The sequence below is a fragment of the Ornithodoros turicata genome, chromosome 1, assembly GCF_037126465.1.
Source record: "Ornithodoros turicata isolate Travis chromosome 1, ASM3712646v1, whole genome shotgun sequence".
Classification (NCBI taxonomy): Eukaryota; Metazoa; Arthropoda; class Arachnida; order Ixodida; family Argasidae; genus Ornithodoros; species Ornithodoros turicata.
This window is the reverse complement of record NC_088201.1, coordinates 213,943,287-213,960,700: the sequence shown is the minus strand read 5'-3', so window position 1 is coordinate 213,960,700 and position 17,414 is coordinate 213,943,287. Positions and strand designations below refer to the sequence as shown.

The 17,414-nt window shown below is 43.5% G+C and overlaps 1 protein-coding gene and 1 long non-coding RNA gene across 3 annotated transcripts in view; one reads left to right on the top strand and one right to left on the bottom strand.

Moving 5' to 3' along the window:
* LOC135376279 (uncharacterized) overlaps positions 1-17,414 on the bottom strand; it is a 329,348-nt gene that overhangs the window by 28,441 nt on the left and 283,493 nt on the right. The gene's annotated exons all lie outside the window — the stretch shown is intronic.
* LOC135376263 (uncharacterized) lies at positions 1,603-3,178 on the top strand. Of its 2 annotated transcripts, none has more exons than XR_010417603.1 (3): positions 1,603-1,808; positions 2,794-2,834; positions 2,932-3,178. It is a non-coding gene; the product is annotated as an uncharacterized LOC135376263 (long non-coding RNA). The 2 variants fall into 2 exon arrangements; XR_010417602.1 differs by lacking the exon at positions 1,603-1,808 and adding an exon at positions 2,027-2,402.

The following is a 17,414-nucleotide window of genomic DNA, read 5'->3' as shown; positions in this document are numbered from 1 at the left end:
TTGAACACCCCTCGTATAGTCAGACAATCCCTTCATTACCGCTACATCGGCACCAGGGGCCTATATACAACCCCTATCGCCACAGTCCCATTGTCTGTAAAGAGTTTGCACCACACGCTTTCAAAATCTGCAGGAGGTAATGCAATAAACTGGGAATCATTTATTAGTATCGCAACACCACCACCCCCACCCCACCCCCCGAGATATTCTATCCTTCCTGATTACACTGTAGCCGCCAGGAAAAATTCCAGTACTCTGAATTTCTGGGTTCAATCAGGTTTCAGTTATCGCCAACTCATCAGGATTATGTTCAAACAAGACACTGTCAATATCTATCTTTTTGTTAAAAACGCTGCAAGCGTTTAAACAGATAAGCGTTAAGTTAGACGTGGAAACAATTTTTTTTCAGAGCGAGGTGTACGTGGAACCTGATTAACGCCCTTCAACTGCGTATCATTAATGAATTATTTATCACGAATGTAAATCTTATCATTGCGCAGTCGGTAGGGCTCTCCGCTTACCTTGCCGTACTTCAGCAACTCTGCCCTTTCTAATCGGACCGCGAGCAAAATTCTCATTGGTGTATATACTTGAACCGCGCAGCTTCTTATAACCCGGTAGCACCTCTATATCACTACTGTGATCTCAATTGCAGACACGGAGTAAGAAGACTAGGAGATGAAACTTCACTCTCTCCCACGACCAGAGATGTACGAGGAGCGCGCGCTCCGCTGCCCGGCCCGCAGTGCCATCTGTTGCACGAGGACGCAGAATTTCCGAAGCATGCGGTCACGTGATACGGTCACTTGTCCGGCGGCGTGACTAAAACACGTAAAAGCACGTGAATTAAACGCTAGAAAAGAAGAAGAAGATGAAACGCTTACTCGATCATCGTGCTCCTGTCGTCTGCTCAACAGAACCGAGAGCCAAGAGAATGAAATTATTTTCCGTTGGTTTCGCTAAACAGGAAGTGCTATGTAGTTGACAAGCGCGACCTTTATTGCTAAGACAAACATCGTTCACGTTCATCAGTTTGTCTTCGTCCGTAGAGGCCACCGTACGACTTGCGAAAACCACTGCTTTCCCTATAGCCTTCCATGTAAATGCGCAAAATGGAAGACAGTGCCGCCGTGCCACCTGTCGCGTAAAGTCAGCAACTGCCTTTTTCCTCTCCCCCAACGTGACAGTCTCTGGTCGCGCGCCGGCGCTTGCTTCTATGGGCAGTATCACCTCCTAACCTTCTTACTCCGTGGTTGCAGAGGACGATGGTGTTCCTGGACATGAGTCCTGACCACTGATCTCTATGTATAAAGGCTGGATCGCGCATGGGAGAGGGGCTCGTGGGGGAGAGGCGTGCATTCGGGCCGCCATGTTGGGAGGCCCTAAAACGCAGTGTGCGCCCATAGAAAACAATGGGAGGCAACGGAGATTGTGAGTATTTATTGCGCTGCAGGCGTTGATCGTTGTTTGTCATCACACAATTTTGTAAGGTGCCAGTATACTGATGTATCCCAACAGTGTTTCACAGGTGTCCCGCCGTTCGATTCTTAATTACGTTAGTCCGTATTCACCAACTTACTTAAACTATTGGTTTAGTGACGTCGGGTTTAAATCAATCACGTGAGACTTTCGTTCGCCAATCCTGGATCACCACCCCATGCTCTACCACCTGCTGCTGTGAAGCCTATGGCGGCGCACATAGCGAGCTTCCTGCACAGCGCATGCGTATTTCACCAGAGTCTGCCAGAAGCGATGGTGGCCGGTAGGCCTAATCCCCGGTTCACGAGGAATTTTTCATCAAATCTTGGGTAAGTTTCGATTAATATAGTTACTAGAAGCGCCCAGGAGACAGAATTGATCACAATGGGACGAATATTTGCCTCAAATGTTCCATTTCGATCATCCACCCAAGCTACTTAAACTGGTGGTTTAAGCCCCATGCATTTGAATGGGACGTATTTTAAACTAGGGGAGGGGCTAGTTTAACATCGGTCTAAGTATACGTTGCAATTACTGTGGACGTGTGTGTTGAAAAAACTATCGTAGATTGGTTGCGGTAGGTGATGTTGCACTAATTCGAAGTTAACTGGTAAAAATTAAGCAGAATCGTTTCAAATGCACGGTTCGTAAACAAAAACGGCGTAACGCTTGACCGGGGGTACGAAATGCGGCTGTTGTTTTTAGAAGGCGCTATTGCGAACTTTTGCATGACAAACGTAAAAAGCACCGTCAAAGTGTGGTCAAAGAGAGTGACATCGACATGTGCCACTGGACAAAATCCATATACCAATCCAAGGGACCGAGAGAGCGTGCGGATGGCCGAACGTCAATGTGCATCTTCAAAAACAAAGCATAAGTAGTGCTGGCGCTTATTATGAGCGTCATCTCCTGTGATACACACTGTAAGCGCCCCTGTCATTTTACAGTAAGAGCAATAACGTGCTAGATGTTTGTTGCAAGCCCCGATGGAGAAATTGGGGGCGTTATCCACTGGCATGCTTATCAACCATCCCAGTATCTATCATCTCTTCGCAGCGTGTCTAATCTCCAGAGACATCTAACAGTGCAATAGGACTGATCACAAAGTGCATTAGCGTCTTGCGGCTGTTGTGTGGGTACTGTCAAGGCATGGAGATATTGCATGTTGTTGCACTACACTGAACACGAAATTTGAGCAGAGTTTACGTTCCCCGATTATGAAAATACCGGAGCAAAAGCTAAGGAGGTCCCCATTTCCCCTGGATTCACATGCAAGCATAGATGAAACTGAAATGTGTGTTTTACTTATTTCAGCATGCCACAGCAGAACAGACCAATAAAAATATGTTATTCAGGTATCGTGTTGCCACTGCTACATCTACTTACTTTTACTTGATATTACTTACTTCTATATTGATTTATCATTTGGTAACAGTAGATGTGCTTTTGTAGGGCTGCTTCTGCAAAACACACTACACAGCAATGTGCTAAAGGAGGCTGCAAACCTTTTGGAATCATCATTACTATTGCAGGTACATAACCATGACCAATCACTGACAGCTTTTCTGCATTGTATAAGCACATATATTCTGGAGATCCTCTCTTGAAAATTTCTGCTATGGACTCATTCATCACAACAACTTTGTATTCGTGAGCTTTTTGTTTATATTCAGACAATAAAGGCTATTACGTAGTTCCACAAGGATGACTTTTTTCATAGAAACGTGCACTCTGGATATCCTGCTCAATTAGTTGTCAAGGTCACATGAGAACATAAGTGAGCAATGGTGCACAAGGAAAAAAAAAATCCTTGCTACATTCCACATGCTGACTCCACCAATATATCTGAGGTGTCGTACTGCAGTACGTTTGAATTGCACAGGAATAAAGGGCAATGTGTACAGAAACTTTGAAGCTCTCTTGCTCCCATTGAACTGCACTTAAAGTTGAAAATTAGATCAACTGCAATTACTGCATACAGCACCTTCCAGATGAATATAACAAAACATAGGCTACAGACTCATCAATAGATAGTATTGACAATTATAATAGGAGTCAGCTGGTTCATGCAACATCAAAATGGAAATGTCGTTCCCCCATACTGCAGCATGAGTGCATGGATAAATTGTACATAGCCACATGACAGTTGTCAACTACTCAAAAGAAAGTTAGCTTGCGTTGACATGGATACAGATTTGTCCAGCCACTGCAGCCGTTTATATCCACACTGGCCACACGAGCACATGGAAGAACATGCACCCATGTTAACAGTAGCTATCGTTCTTTTACGTTACTGACAGCTGCCGTATGGCCGCATAGTTTATTTCTGTGCTCATGTGTTCAGTGTGGATATAGACAACAGTAGTAAAGCAGGGTAAACAAGCACCCATGTTACACTAGCTCTCCTCCTTTTACGTTGTTGATAGCTGTCATATGGCCACAGAGTTTATCCATGTGCTCATCTGTTCAGTGTGAATACAGCGCTAAACAAAAAATGGTGTCCCTTTTGTGTCTCCTGAAGCTCAAGGCTTTTCTTTCAAGTAAAAATGTACACATGCTGTTCTGCATCATTTTGTGAGCAGGACTGTTAAAAATTACTCTACGCACTGCAGCTTTACACTGGTGTGATCTGTGCACTCTTTTTGTGTAGCCTCATATCCTGTACAGGTAAATCTTAAACGTGAACATGCTTGACACAGGTGTGCCTGGTTGGGTAGAAACTGAACAGGATCAACGTGGCTCCAACCAAAGTTAGCCCTGTTAGTTTGTCACCCCAGAAGAAGGAGCCGGTTCAGCTCCGAAACGTCGGGATCCCCTCTTTCAAGCTAACTTTGGTTGGAGCCACGTTGATCCTGTTGAGGTAAATCTTAAGAATCGAAAAACACATCCCTATGGAATCATGCCACATGATTTATCATATACACCTGCATCCACATTGCAATCATGCTTCTATTCATCACAAATGCCACAATACCTCTAATTGTAATAGGAAAATTTATTGACGGTAGCAACACACAACATACAACACACCAGAAACACTACCCTCTAATTTGGCTGTGTTGTGCATGTCTTGAACGTCTTCTGAATAGCTGAGTTACAAAATAGTGAACCAAACCAAATCCTGCAAATATGCATATGCGTGGTACATCACTTTACCTTCAATTATGTTACAACTTGTTCTCCTTGCACCAGCTCAGGGCAGCTGCATGCTAAGTATCAATGGCTTTTGCTGTATGACATGTCCTGTACATCGGTACTCTCATTTCGCACCAGCTCTCCTCTTCCTTGACTTGCACTCCACCCATAAATGTACAGCAGTGAGTGGAGAATAAACAGAATATGGGCATACTACGGTCACAAAGTTCTGGTGTAACTAAGAATGTGTTATCAGCATCATGACAAATGATTCTAACATCTATGGATCTCTCATCCGAAACAGTGCCTGAATGCTGTTGCAATACAAGATACCACGTACATACATTTACCGTTGGAAAGCCTTCACATGATCACCAGGAGAATATGTGGCGTCTCGTGCACACTGCTTTCACTGCATGACTGGCACCAAATGCCTGTGACGTATGATTGTATATATGTCAAACCTGATTATTTATTTTGTTTCAGGTAAGCCGTTCTTCAATACCATATGTGAAGAAAATAATTGCTATACAAATTTATTGCTATTCAAATACAGTATGTGACTGGCATTAGCTTAGGCACACCATGCCATGCCCCACAAAAAACATGTCTGTGTAAGAGCTAGCTTCACCATAGGTTCAGAAATCTTGTGGTTGTGTGTGTGGAATTTTTCATTTCTTTTTAATGGGAAATTGACACTACTACTGTTTCTTTTTAGAACCCCCCCCCCTCCCCCCACATTTTCTATGGCACTCTTAGGGGTGCTAAAGTTCAGTAAAGTGGACCGAAGTAGTTACATGCTCTTCTTGTGTGCCAACGTAATGCATATGGCCAGAATCTGTGAAACTGTTGCTTTTGGTGCTGGTATCTTGCAAACCATCTCCCGTATGACATGTATTAATTACCAGGAGTTGCCTGAAGACTCTGCATGTCCACCACTCATTACTGAAGTTAGGTGGTTAGTCATGCAGAGGCATCTACATTATTTTACCACGAATTCAGCATTGTGTCCCATAAATCTGCTCCCAGGCTTTGACCTTGATGATACAGTACACCATGCTCACTACATTAAACTGTTCAGCTGCATAGATTTGTGCGGACACAACTGGATCAATATGTCGGCTTCTGCAAAGTAACAACTGCCAGTGTGGCTAAAAAATAACTGAAATTGCAGGAGAAAGATATACAATCATGTAAATTTTAATAAAAGTAATACAGCACATTTTAGCTAAGATGCACATGATTTCAAGTTGCATGCTTTTCTTTGTATAAGCTTATTTGCATTGTGTCCAATTTTCCACTGCAGACTTCCCCTTACGGTATGATACAGATCAATATAGAAAGCGAGCAGACAATAATCAGTGCTGCTGTTTGCTGTAGCACTGAGATTTTATGCTAGAATGAGCATCTCTAGGTGTGCCTTGCTGTAGTATTCCACTGTGTTGTTTCTCAAGAAATAGCATAATCTCTCAGTACAAAGGTGCGCAGTCAAACTGCATAACCACACAGGGCAGAAATGCAGCCTGTGCAATAATTTTTCATAGCTTTATCATCTGTGTAAATGAAAATTAGTCTAAGCAGGCCACACATACGGATGATACAAACATGTAAGCCTCAAACGCCCAGTTGCTGAGTTGCTTGAATCATCGTCTGTATTTCAGGATGTCTGCAATCCAGTAAAGCATGGAAAACTGGGAATAGTCTGAGAACTATTGCATGACTGGAAAACTAGAAAAATTGTCAAGAAAGCGGTGAAGAGCTGCTGAAGTAAAAATTCCCTAAATAAGTTTACACAATTGTACAATGGCGATTATCTTTCTCGTGGCATCACACAGGCCTCTTATGTCATTTCACAGTCAAAGTTGAGTGATCTGTGTAAGAGTGAAGTGATAACTATAACTGCATCGCTATGCAAATTCTTTTATAAATTAAAAAAAAAGCCTGAATAAGGAGTGATTTCAAAGATCGTAGTGAATGATGCAGTCGTCCTTCTGTCCACGTCTCTTTGCTGCGGAATGAATTCGTACCAACCACCCCGCCTTCATACGCTTGTTTAGTGCATGATGTGCTGTTGGCAGCCGTATTATAGCATGGCATGAGCTGTGGGGAGTTCTTAGGCATTGGTGGTGGTGATGTTTTGGCATGTAATGGTGCGATGATAATGCCAGTGAAATTGCTTACAATGCCAGTATGGAGTCGAGAGAGAAGTTTGTAAAGAATGAGCATGGAAAAATAGATAAGTCCCCTACCAGGTGTGTAAAAGTGTTTCCTGAATAATATATGGCTTTGAACAAATAAGCTCAACACAATTATTGAACAAAATGGCAGCACAGGCTTGTTTGTGGCTGATGTTGCAGCTGTTGTTGTGTGTGTTTTCTTTGGTCTTTTCCTGTTTGCTCCATCCTTGAAACACCACTATTGAAACCGGTATAAGATATCCTTCTTTACGAGGTATTTGGTTCATTTTAACATCTGTATTTTGTGTACACAGTCTCAATAAACTACAAATTCTGTATGGCTCGGATGCAGTGTAATGGCATTAAAGTGTGGCCGTTTATTTTTGCAATTATTACATCTGTGATGTCAAGTGCATCATAGCTGATGACAAGTAAGGACAAATATATACATTAGGTATGTTCCCATTGTGTGAAATTTCATCAGAGCAAGAGACAGTCGCAACGTAATGATGTATCTTTGTTGGCTGAACAGAACAATCAATTTAGTGCTTAATGATTTGTACAATAATCTTATATGCTGAAATGCAGAAATAAAGGAGATCAGAGGTAAGCACAGCACCGCACTAACAGGGGGTCACGACACTGGCAACTTCCACGCTCACAAGCAGGGACGCCCTGGGTAACTGACGAAAACAGCGCTAAACAAACAAAGAAAAAAACACACACACATGATCAGGACGTAAACAAGGCAGCACCATGAGTACGTTTTCCGTAGGAGTCACACTCCAAAGAAACACAGCCAGCAAAGAGATGGTCTAACGCGTTGCAGATTTGTGGCACGTTGAAAGTACCACGTCGAGTTATGCGTATGGGAGTCACCTGCAGGATAAGGTCACCCTTGCATCAGTGTTCTTTCTGTTTACATAGCCTACAGTGATCAAGCACTTGTACACACGTTGCGAACATGATATCAGGCTCGAAAGCGTATAAAAGACTCTGCTGGAATTCCCCATCAATCGAGAGGCTATCTTGATCGTTGCAGTTCACCACACAGGCCGCACAACAGACGATAAAAAAGCGATGGTCGATGCGGATGACGTTATTATACGCATTCACAATCGACGACCGAACACCGACGAAAGCACAACGATCACCTGCGCGAGGATACCTGCTGCTGCCTTTCAAATAACATGGCAAACGCTCTCTTTTTGGCGACCATATCAAGAGCTTGTCATTCACAAATACAGCGGTAGGCATAACGCATAACCGACGATTACCGACACCCCGATCCGCAACCACCTGCAGCAGCGCCAGCGCCGCCTGAACTTTTCTTCCGTTAACATCATAATCAAAAAACAAACGGGAGCCTTCCTCTTCACAATCCTGTCGTCTGCTACATTCTCCATCCCCTCAACCATCTCGTGCCAATGTCAATAGTGCGCATGCGTTGTGGTCACCCTTTGGTCAACCGCTCTTCATAGCCGGAGAGATCACGTGATCGATTTAAACCCGACGTCACTAAACCAATGGTTCAAGTCGGCTGGTGAATACGGACTGTTATGTTTTGCATTCCGAAACTAGACCGTCACTGCAGTGCAGCGCTGGGGATTGTACTACAGCACGTTTCCTAGCCAATATTTCAATAAGAAACGACTTGAGGTTAACAACAACCATGTATATAATATCCCGTACTGCGTTCTGAACAAAAATTGTTCCATAAAGAACGGTACGGGAAAAGATATACTCGCATGGCAGAAAGAGATCGTTCTGTAGAATCACAGCCGTTGTTTTAGCCGTGTATGCGCTTAGTATGATTTATATCAAGCATCGCCTTAGAAAGAGCCTTTTAGTAAACGACAGCGGTGCTTTGCCTCGCAAATATGGACACACCTAAGCAGCGCAAATAATTACTTCACGCAATTAGATCACACTCGTTCGGACAGTTAATCAGGTAGTGATGTAAGCTTAATCAATTAAGTTACTTAGAAAGTGGTAACACCTCCTTGAGACACAGGACTTATCTCTTTTTGAACTAAGTACAGCCGTTCTATGTTTGTTTGCTTCTTCCTTTATTTGCTCTGATTATTTGCAGGCGCGGTTGTGCCAAACTGAATGTCCTTCTCCAGCACTCACATGCTTTTGTTGAATACAACTGCAGCGTGAGAAAAGCTGCTTGGGGACGGGGCCCTGCTATCCAGTGCTGACTTTGTCATGCTTGTTATGTGGAGCATGTTCCAAAAAATGCAGCTTCACATATGGTGTTCAAGTTGCAACAGGACTATTTGGAGCTTGAAACAGTTGTGATTTTGTCATTTTGGCCCTCGTGTACCCAGTCTGTGAAACGCAAACAAAAAAGTCTAACACGATATGCCTTTGTAATGAAGATCACTGATGATGAGTAAAGAGAATATACGAGTTCAAGTTTATTCAATATTTTATATCATTCATTATATTATTCAATATTTTATGTCAAGTTTATACAACATCAAGTTTATTCAAGTTCAAGATTTATTTCTTGCACTTATGCGTTTCAGGATACAATGAACGTGCAGGCAGGTCGCAAAAGACTACATTTATTGTTTTGTGACCTTGCTACAATGGCAATATATATTTTAGGAATGACAATGGTCAGGTACGCTCTCTAAATTTGTAGCACTCAATTTTAGGTTGGAATGAGCAATGAAGAGTAACTTCCCTCCTGATATTTTCTCATATATGCTAAATTTTAAATTTAATGTGATCGAATATGTGATAATATAATAATAATATATAAGAATATAATATGTGATAAATGAATGCGATCAACAGTAGATGTAAACAACATGAGTAGCCAGGGAAGTGCATTCACAATAAATAATTTTCTTCTTATAGCGTATATGTGCATGCCTATTAACTGAAACAGTTATCACAGTTCCCTGACAAGTTTTAATTTCTGAGAGTGTACTGTAGAGGCTGCTTAGATCTACAACAGTTCATACAAGGTATTATATACTGTGAATGCCTTTAAAAATCCCATGTGACACATATGCCTGTACTTTCTGGAGCTGCTGTGGTAGTCAAAGTTTGTGGGCATTACGCAGGTTCTGCACCCATTTCTTGAGTATGTCGAGGCAGCTGTGAAGTAACCTGCATTGATCATGATTATTCCAATTTTTGTGGTGCATCGACAACAAAGGAAATAATACATCAGAACATTGGTTTGGGTGCAACCAGTTAAAAATGAATATGTTGTTTAATAAATGCATTGGACAAATGTTAAAACATCAGTTTAAAACATGGTTTACAATCCCTGTATCTTCTAAAAATTGAAAAGATTAAAAACTATTCTAAAAAGAATATGGGGAACTCTTCTAAAAAGAATTATAATCTCTAATTATTATATTGCGGGTGAAAGAGCCTAAAGTGTAAGGTGTGTTTCTGATGTGAACGTGTAAGAAAGTATGTAAAACTGAGAGAGGCTAACCACAGTGCGTGCACTGAGGTTGTTCCTTCCTGTAAAGTAGAAACCACTGGATGAGGAACGTGATACTTACCTGTACACCCAGCCGTATCACACTGCACAGATTATTCACTGGGTAGCCCTCATGACGAAACCTGTATTGAGAGACCACTTTTGCCTTAAAAACTGCTACAAATAGCACGACACGCTACAAATTATTACTATCGTAACAAGCTGACGATACAGCTCAGACACAAAGGCGTTATTCAAGTCGCGCCACACCACCGTTACGTAGGATTCTTTGTCACAAATCAAACCAAGGCACAAAACAATACCAATACATGAAAAAAGGTGACAATCTTGGTCTCATTATGACGTAATACCGAACTTGTGCGCGAAGGTAATTCAAAGAAATGAATGTGGCACTTGCTTCCGCAGAGAACACCGTGTACCATGCTAGCAATGCATGCAAAAAAGCGCTCGAGTGCTTGCACATATATTGATGACAACACTACCTGTGTACTGTAACGTGTTCTTTCAAGCATATTATGCATTCAAACTGTATTTGCCGCCGGGTAAAATGCAAGTGTGCTCGATTGAACGTCGGAAGAGCGATCACGCAACCTGCATCCAGTGCTCGTTTTGGGCAAAAAAAAAAAAACACTTCATAATGGTCAACTAAATATACAGAATGGACGCCTATTTATTCCTTGATGAAGAGTGACTCACCTGTATAAATTTAAGCCCTGTAACCTTGCCAGTACGGTTGGTACGACCGTAATTGCAAGAAGTTGCCATGATCGCTGCGGCGACTGTTGTGGGTACAGTAAGATGGCGGCCGGTTTCTTCACGCTCGCGCTCCCAATCCGCGATCCAGCATTTTACAATCGAGATCAGTGGTCCTGACAGACGATGATGGAATGACCCAGCGGACGGATATGCGTGGCATCACGCTAGGACGGTGCCGATAGAACTGTCGTGCCAGCGCCGTAGCGCGTGGCAGCAGAGGCACCTCTTCGTCGTCTTCCACTGGCCGCCACATCACTCCACCCCCCCTTTAGACGTGGAGCTGCGCTTGCGGTTTGAATGGTTGAGGTTCGCGTCAATACTAAGACGGGAGGAATGATGATGTCACGTGGACGTGGGAAAGCTTTGCATACTGCTTGAGTTCGCGGAAGCAGGCGCGGCAGGATAGCGGACGTGGACATTCGTTGTAGAACGTTCTTGCGGACGGTAGATGTAGTGCGCTGGGCGACGTGCTGCTGCGCTAGTGATCAGCTTGCGTCGTGTCAAGTGGAAGCAGGATGATTGGGGCAGCGTGAGACATTTCCGCGAGCGTCTTCCGGAAAGCGTTGCCGAGCTGACGCATGTGCGGCGTCAGGGCGGAAGAACAGCGACTTACCGATACCGGTAGTGGAGCGTGTTGCTCATTGAACGGTCGCTGGTGATGCCCGGGGGTGCCATCGCGAACTACGTGGTGACCTGGAGAAGGGTGAGGGACCACGGGGTACCGCGATCCGTTGGGGCGTTCAAGCCGAAGAGTGCCAGGTCAGAAGAAGCGAGCGTAGCCTCCGATTACGAGCCCCGTTGGAGAGACGTGCTCGGTGACTCACGATAGGCGGGCCCTAGCGCCATCGTCTGCTGTCTTCAGCAAGAGAGCGGATCTTGCTGCCCGACAACAGCCGTCGTTGTGAAATTTTAGATGGTAGGAATCCGAATTACGCCGAACATGGTGTTCGTTGTTGGCGTCACCAAATGTAGAGGACGATGCTCTTCCTCTACATGAGTCCTGACCGGCGACGATGGAATGTCCCAGCGGCCAGATGTGCGTGGCCTCACGCTAGGACGGTGCCGATAGAACTTGTACCAGCGCAGTAGCGCGTGGCAGCAGAGGCACCTCTTCATCGTCTTCCACGGGCCGCCACAATCTTATAGTGACAGACACATGTCCTATGAAACGCAAATCAATTTTTAAAAAACCGAAGAGGCGACGCCGTCCTCTGAATCGGTGAACTGTCGTTTCACTATAAACAATGAGAAAGGCAAATGCGATCATATTATTTTTTTATCATTGCACAACCGAATTGGTACCAGCATAATGACCTCGAAAGTACTTATCATTATGATCTTGGTGCGCATGATAGGAACCTCTGACTGCAAATCTTTCGAGGTGCGAGAAGGCCCATCATGGCCCCGGCATAGGGTTGTGTATGAATGGGTTCCACTTGAGTTCAGTATACCAATACTGCTTCTCTCTGTGCTACTAACCATTCTTTGTAAGACGGGTTGCTACAGCGTGTGGTTCCACGTCTTACCCCCGGGACCAATTATTTGTGTGTGATACCCACACACAATTGGTGGCGGTGGTGGTGGAGGTGGGAGGGTCAGAGGGGGTTATCCCCCTCTGAGACCATCACTTATACGCTAATAATTATAAAATTCAATGCGAATTCAAAATGCTGACTTGGCTGAAATTCTTGGAGGTCCCTGCACTGAAACCTGTGCGACAAGGGTTCGTGGCCAGAACACCCTAAGGGAACCGTAAGACTTAATTGGCGAAACAGATATGTCGACATCCAAATTTTGGCTTAAGTTAGAGTGTGCGATAGAGTGGACAGCTATTCGCAGGGTATTATATTACCATCCTTCGGTTTTTATCAACAAATTAATATTCCCACACAGGTAACGGGTATTACGTGCAGTACGGTATATCACATTCTTACGAGTACAAATAATTCTGAAGTGCAGGCTACTGTGCTCAAGTACGATACAGCTTATCTTTATCGTATACATGACCAGAATTTTGGGACACCTCCTTTGATGCAGGTTCTGCCTGATAGCAGAAGAATATGTAGGGAAGCCAACTTGAAAGAAAAGTATGAGGTGAGGAAGAAGGAAAATGAAAAGAGGCGTGGGCAGACGAGAAAGGGAACATCAGATATCGCGCGTGGAGCCTGGCTATCAGCAGCAATTGCCTAACACAGAATGAAAAACGTGATAATCAGTTCTGATAACTGTTGTCAATCCTTTCTTTGCTGTACTGCTGCTTATAATTGTGGGCTGCTGCTCGTAGCGTGTGGAACGGAATGACCGGCACTCGTAAGGCTGGTCAATATACATTTTTGTTCTCTCTGTGGGAAATGGGGATGCCGTCGACGATGAGAAATGTGTCTCCTGGGGCGACTTCTAAGGGGACTGTGCCGGTGTATGTGTGACAGCGTCGGAGGAAAACCTCACAAATTACCCTATGTTATCACGAACAAAAAATACTCCATAGGTTACTAAGACGAATTCAGTAACTGCACTTCACTTTGTTACTTGTACCTTGTTACTCCTTTATGACGGTATCATACACTTCAGTTTGTTCTCGGTCTTATCACGAGGACCTTTCAATGCTTAATTCCAAATTTTGCGTGTTACAGTCTCTTCCCGACACCATCAAGAAGGCTTGTCGGCTACCAACGCCCTCCACTAGAAAAATGAAAATAAACAAAGTAACAAGCGGAAGAGTGCTTAGTTCCAGAACATCTATATAGGTAGCAGCAGAGTCACCTTCGACACAAAAAGTGATTGGTAAACCAACAGCTCCTAGATAACGTCGGACTGCGCGCTTACGTCACCTATGGAGGCCTTTCTTATACTTTCCGATCTGCTTCGAGCTTTCTTCTCGTTCGCTGATTCATTTACCTTATAGCAGCATCCGCAATAGTAACAGCGGGCCTTCCTGTGTGACGTAGGGCACGGGCCTTCTCCTTATGTTGGGAGTGTTGGGTAAACTCTGCTCAAATAAGTACGAGAAACCGAGAAAAAGGAAGAAAGGTGCAATCGCAAACTTTCCTTTCAACGCACCAAGAGTAGAGTCGCGCAAAAGTCCGCGCACGGACTTGATGATGTTTCCCGCAGATAATCGCCATTCTTCTGGAATTGTTGTGGGCGTCCTATTCGCTTTATTGTGGAATGGGGTGAACATGGTAGAAAATTTTAGCAAACCGTTCATAACGTGCCTTGCCAGTGCATAAGAATCTGAGTCTTACATAACTGCAAATTGGCACCGACAAGCATGACAACCTTACAAACGGTCTGCTAAAACTGCTTTTATGCGCTTGCTATTGATAACCTGAAATAAGAGACTTCAACTAGCAAGCAACGACAGTTATCGCAGTCCCATATGAAGACACTTTATAATATGCGAGAAGCGGTAAAGAAAAACGCGGATTCAAGTACAAGTTTTCTCACCCGTCGGAAGCACTGTAATGCAGTCTCCGTGGGACGTGCATGACTTGACATGACAGTTTGATTAAAATGCATGGGAAGCCTTGTGAGTGCGAACGAGAGCACATTCTTAAGGATGAACAAATAAAATTTAAAAAGAGAAACAAGAATTTCGACCCCACGCGCCTTGCTGTTGTAACGATGGCGGTTAAAGATGCTCTGTCTGCTGTTGTTCTGAAATGTTAACACCTTGGCATTCTGCAGTGGGGGTGGATAAACGGTTATTTCGGAAAGGTCAGCCTGACCGAAGGTCGGCTTGCTATTCCTAAAACAAAAATATAGCGCAAAGGTGGAGCCAAACCGAATATAAGATAACCAAGGTGGGTGAAGTGTAAATGACATGAAAGGTCAACTCATAATTTCTTCGTGATGGGACTTCCTATAACGATGTATTAGTAGGTTCGGATGCAATGAAAAGTGGTCTACCTTTCACATACTAGTCATGTTATGTCATAGTGCTTAATAATAGGCCATCCAGGATAAAAATTGTGATGATATTGCCTTGCCGTAATCTTAAAACTCTCATCATAGAAAAAAAGAAAGGCATGACCCTCAGATCGAACCAGGGAACATGAAAGCTAGAATCGACATCTGCATCACTGAACCACCAGCCCAGAATGTTGTAATCGTGAGAGACCAAGACGCAACCGCTTTGGAACGCACACTCAGCAGCCGTTACATCTTTCGTCGTGTAAATAATAGTAGTAATAATAATAATAACAATAACCTTATTTTTGTTCGGGTACCAAAAAACAACCACAAGGATTAAAAAAAGATAGGGAAAAAAAAGAAAAAAACTACTTTTATAATGAATCTTCACGATTCCTGAAAACAAGTTGAACGCTCAATTCTAGATTTGTAGAGCATAACTCTGAGAAGTCTACTCAGCAAGAATCGAAACAGTACTACTCTTCTGTGCATTTAAAGAATAGGAGAAAATACCCTATCGTCGAGCGTTGGGCGAGTTCGGCGGCCGCTTTTTCCTGTCTTTCTCTCACTGTCAAACTTTGACAACACTGACATCACAAAACATGGGGCACCCCCGCTTCCCAGCGTCCTGGTCGATATCGTCGTTTTTCTTTTCTGGCAGAACGTACACACTTATCGAGCAGCAGAATCGGTTATTTTATTTTTATTATCTCCGTGGTACATTGGTAGTTTTATTGCGTAACAGTTGTCACATCAAATCGCGAACTGCCATGGAAGGTGCTGAGCACACCAAAGGAGATAATGACGGAAAGAAGATCAAACACGGCGTTTTATGATAAAGTAGTCTGAGAAATGGCAGCCCTAATTTCCCTCACGCTTACTTCTGGGGACAAAGCGTGCTCTTCTGTGATTTCAGGAACAACCTGATGTCAATTGAAAAGGGGTGACACCGAGACAGGGAGAGTAGAAATTGGTCGCAAAACCCGCACAATGCTCAATTATTTTGTATTTTCGCACATTTTTAATAGAGCACAAAAATGCGCTGTCGTGTCAGTTCTTGTGGGGTAGACCCTCCAGAGTTGTACTCTACATCTTTGCAGTCACGCCGTTAAATTATTTTCATTAATTGCAAAGGTTATTTAAGAAAGTTAATTAACGGCTGCGCCATTTACTGATACACCACCGCTATTGAGCAGATCCCGTCGGGAATAGATATATTCAACGACTTTCTCGAAAAAACAAACAAACAAGAAAGTCAATCGCGGATTTAATAAAATTCAGTCGGTCTTACGTCACGTACCCTGTATATATGACAATAAGCACGCGTGTATTTTTAACATATTCATTATTTTGGTACCTAGGACGAGTTAACCTATAAGGAGATTACGGCCTTGCGCAACGCTGAGAACGAAAGTTTTGGCGAGTTGGGGAATAAAGCAAGTTTAAGCCACATGTCCGAAATTTATGCAAAATGATTGACATGTATTAACACTGCAAGAGACACGCGTGGTAGTTTGTTCATCTTAATTCCCTTTGCCATCAGAGAGTGTCAAAGTTGACTCGCATAATTGGTTCCGTCGTCACATCGATCTCGAATGAAACTTTGATGAGTTGCGCGTTCACAGAGAACAAAGGACGTTTAAGTCACAAGTTCGAAATTCATGTTAGAGGATTGACAATCATCTACATTATAACAAACACGCGCGGCACTCTGTAAAACGGATATTCTTGTAACGGTGAAGTAAATCGGAGTGCAATGGAAAGTCATCTGCTATTCACATATTAAGTGCACAGGCGATCGCAGACCATTACCGCAACTAAATCAAACCGAACAGCATGCAGTATGACATAGAGCCAGTACGGCATTATTAAGCCAAAACTCTGACGCTCTCGCCCTGCCGTTACTCTCATAACTCCCTCTACCAAAAAATAAAGAAATAAAAAATACATGAATATAATAATAACAATTAAAAAAAAACACTACGCAGGCCGCGGATCGAACCACGGCCCTCAAAAGCTATAACGAAAATCGTCACCAGTGGGCCAACACCGCCCGTTGCTGTCGCTTTCAGAAATGAAGATACAGACGCTTCGCAGGCCACACTGAGCTTGTCAACACTTCTTTTGTCGTGGGAACAACATTGGAGCGGCCCACAGTTGCGCACAAAGTTGCAAAGCGTAAGAAACAACTTCACCTTTCATGTCTGACATGGGCATTTTCTGTAGAACCAATTGTTTTGGCAAAGTACGAGAAAAATAGCACAGCAATGCATTCTGCCACGAAGCCAACACGGCGAAAATAAGTCCTCCAGGAACAAAACTGTGACGTTCTTGTGCTTCCATTCCACTTGTACGCCATCGAAGGGCCTTTCACAGCAACACCCTTGTGTGGGCATTTCTTTCTAAAGGTCAGGCTCAACAGATATTCTAACAAAACCAGATGGGATGCATTGCTTCAATGGAGGGCAGCGAGTACGCCTAGA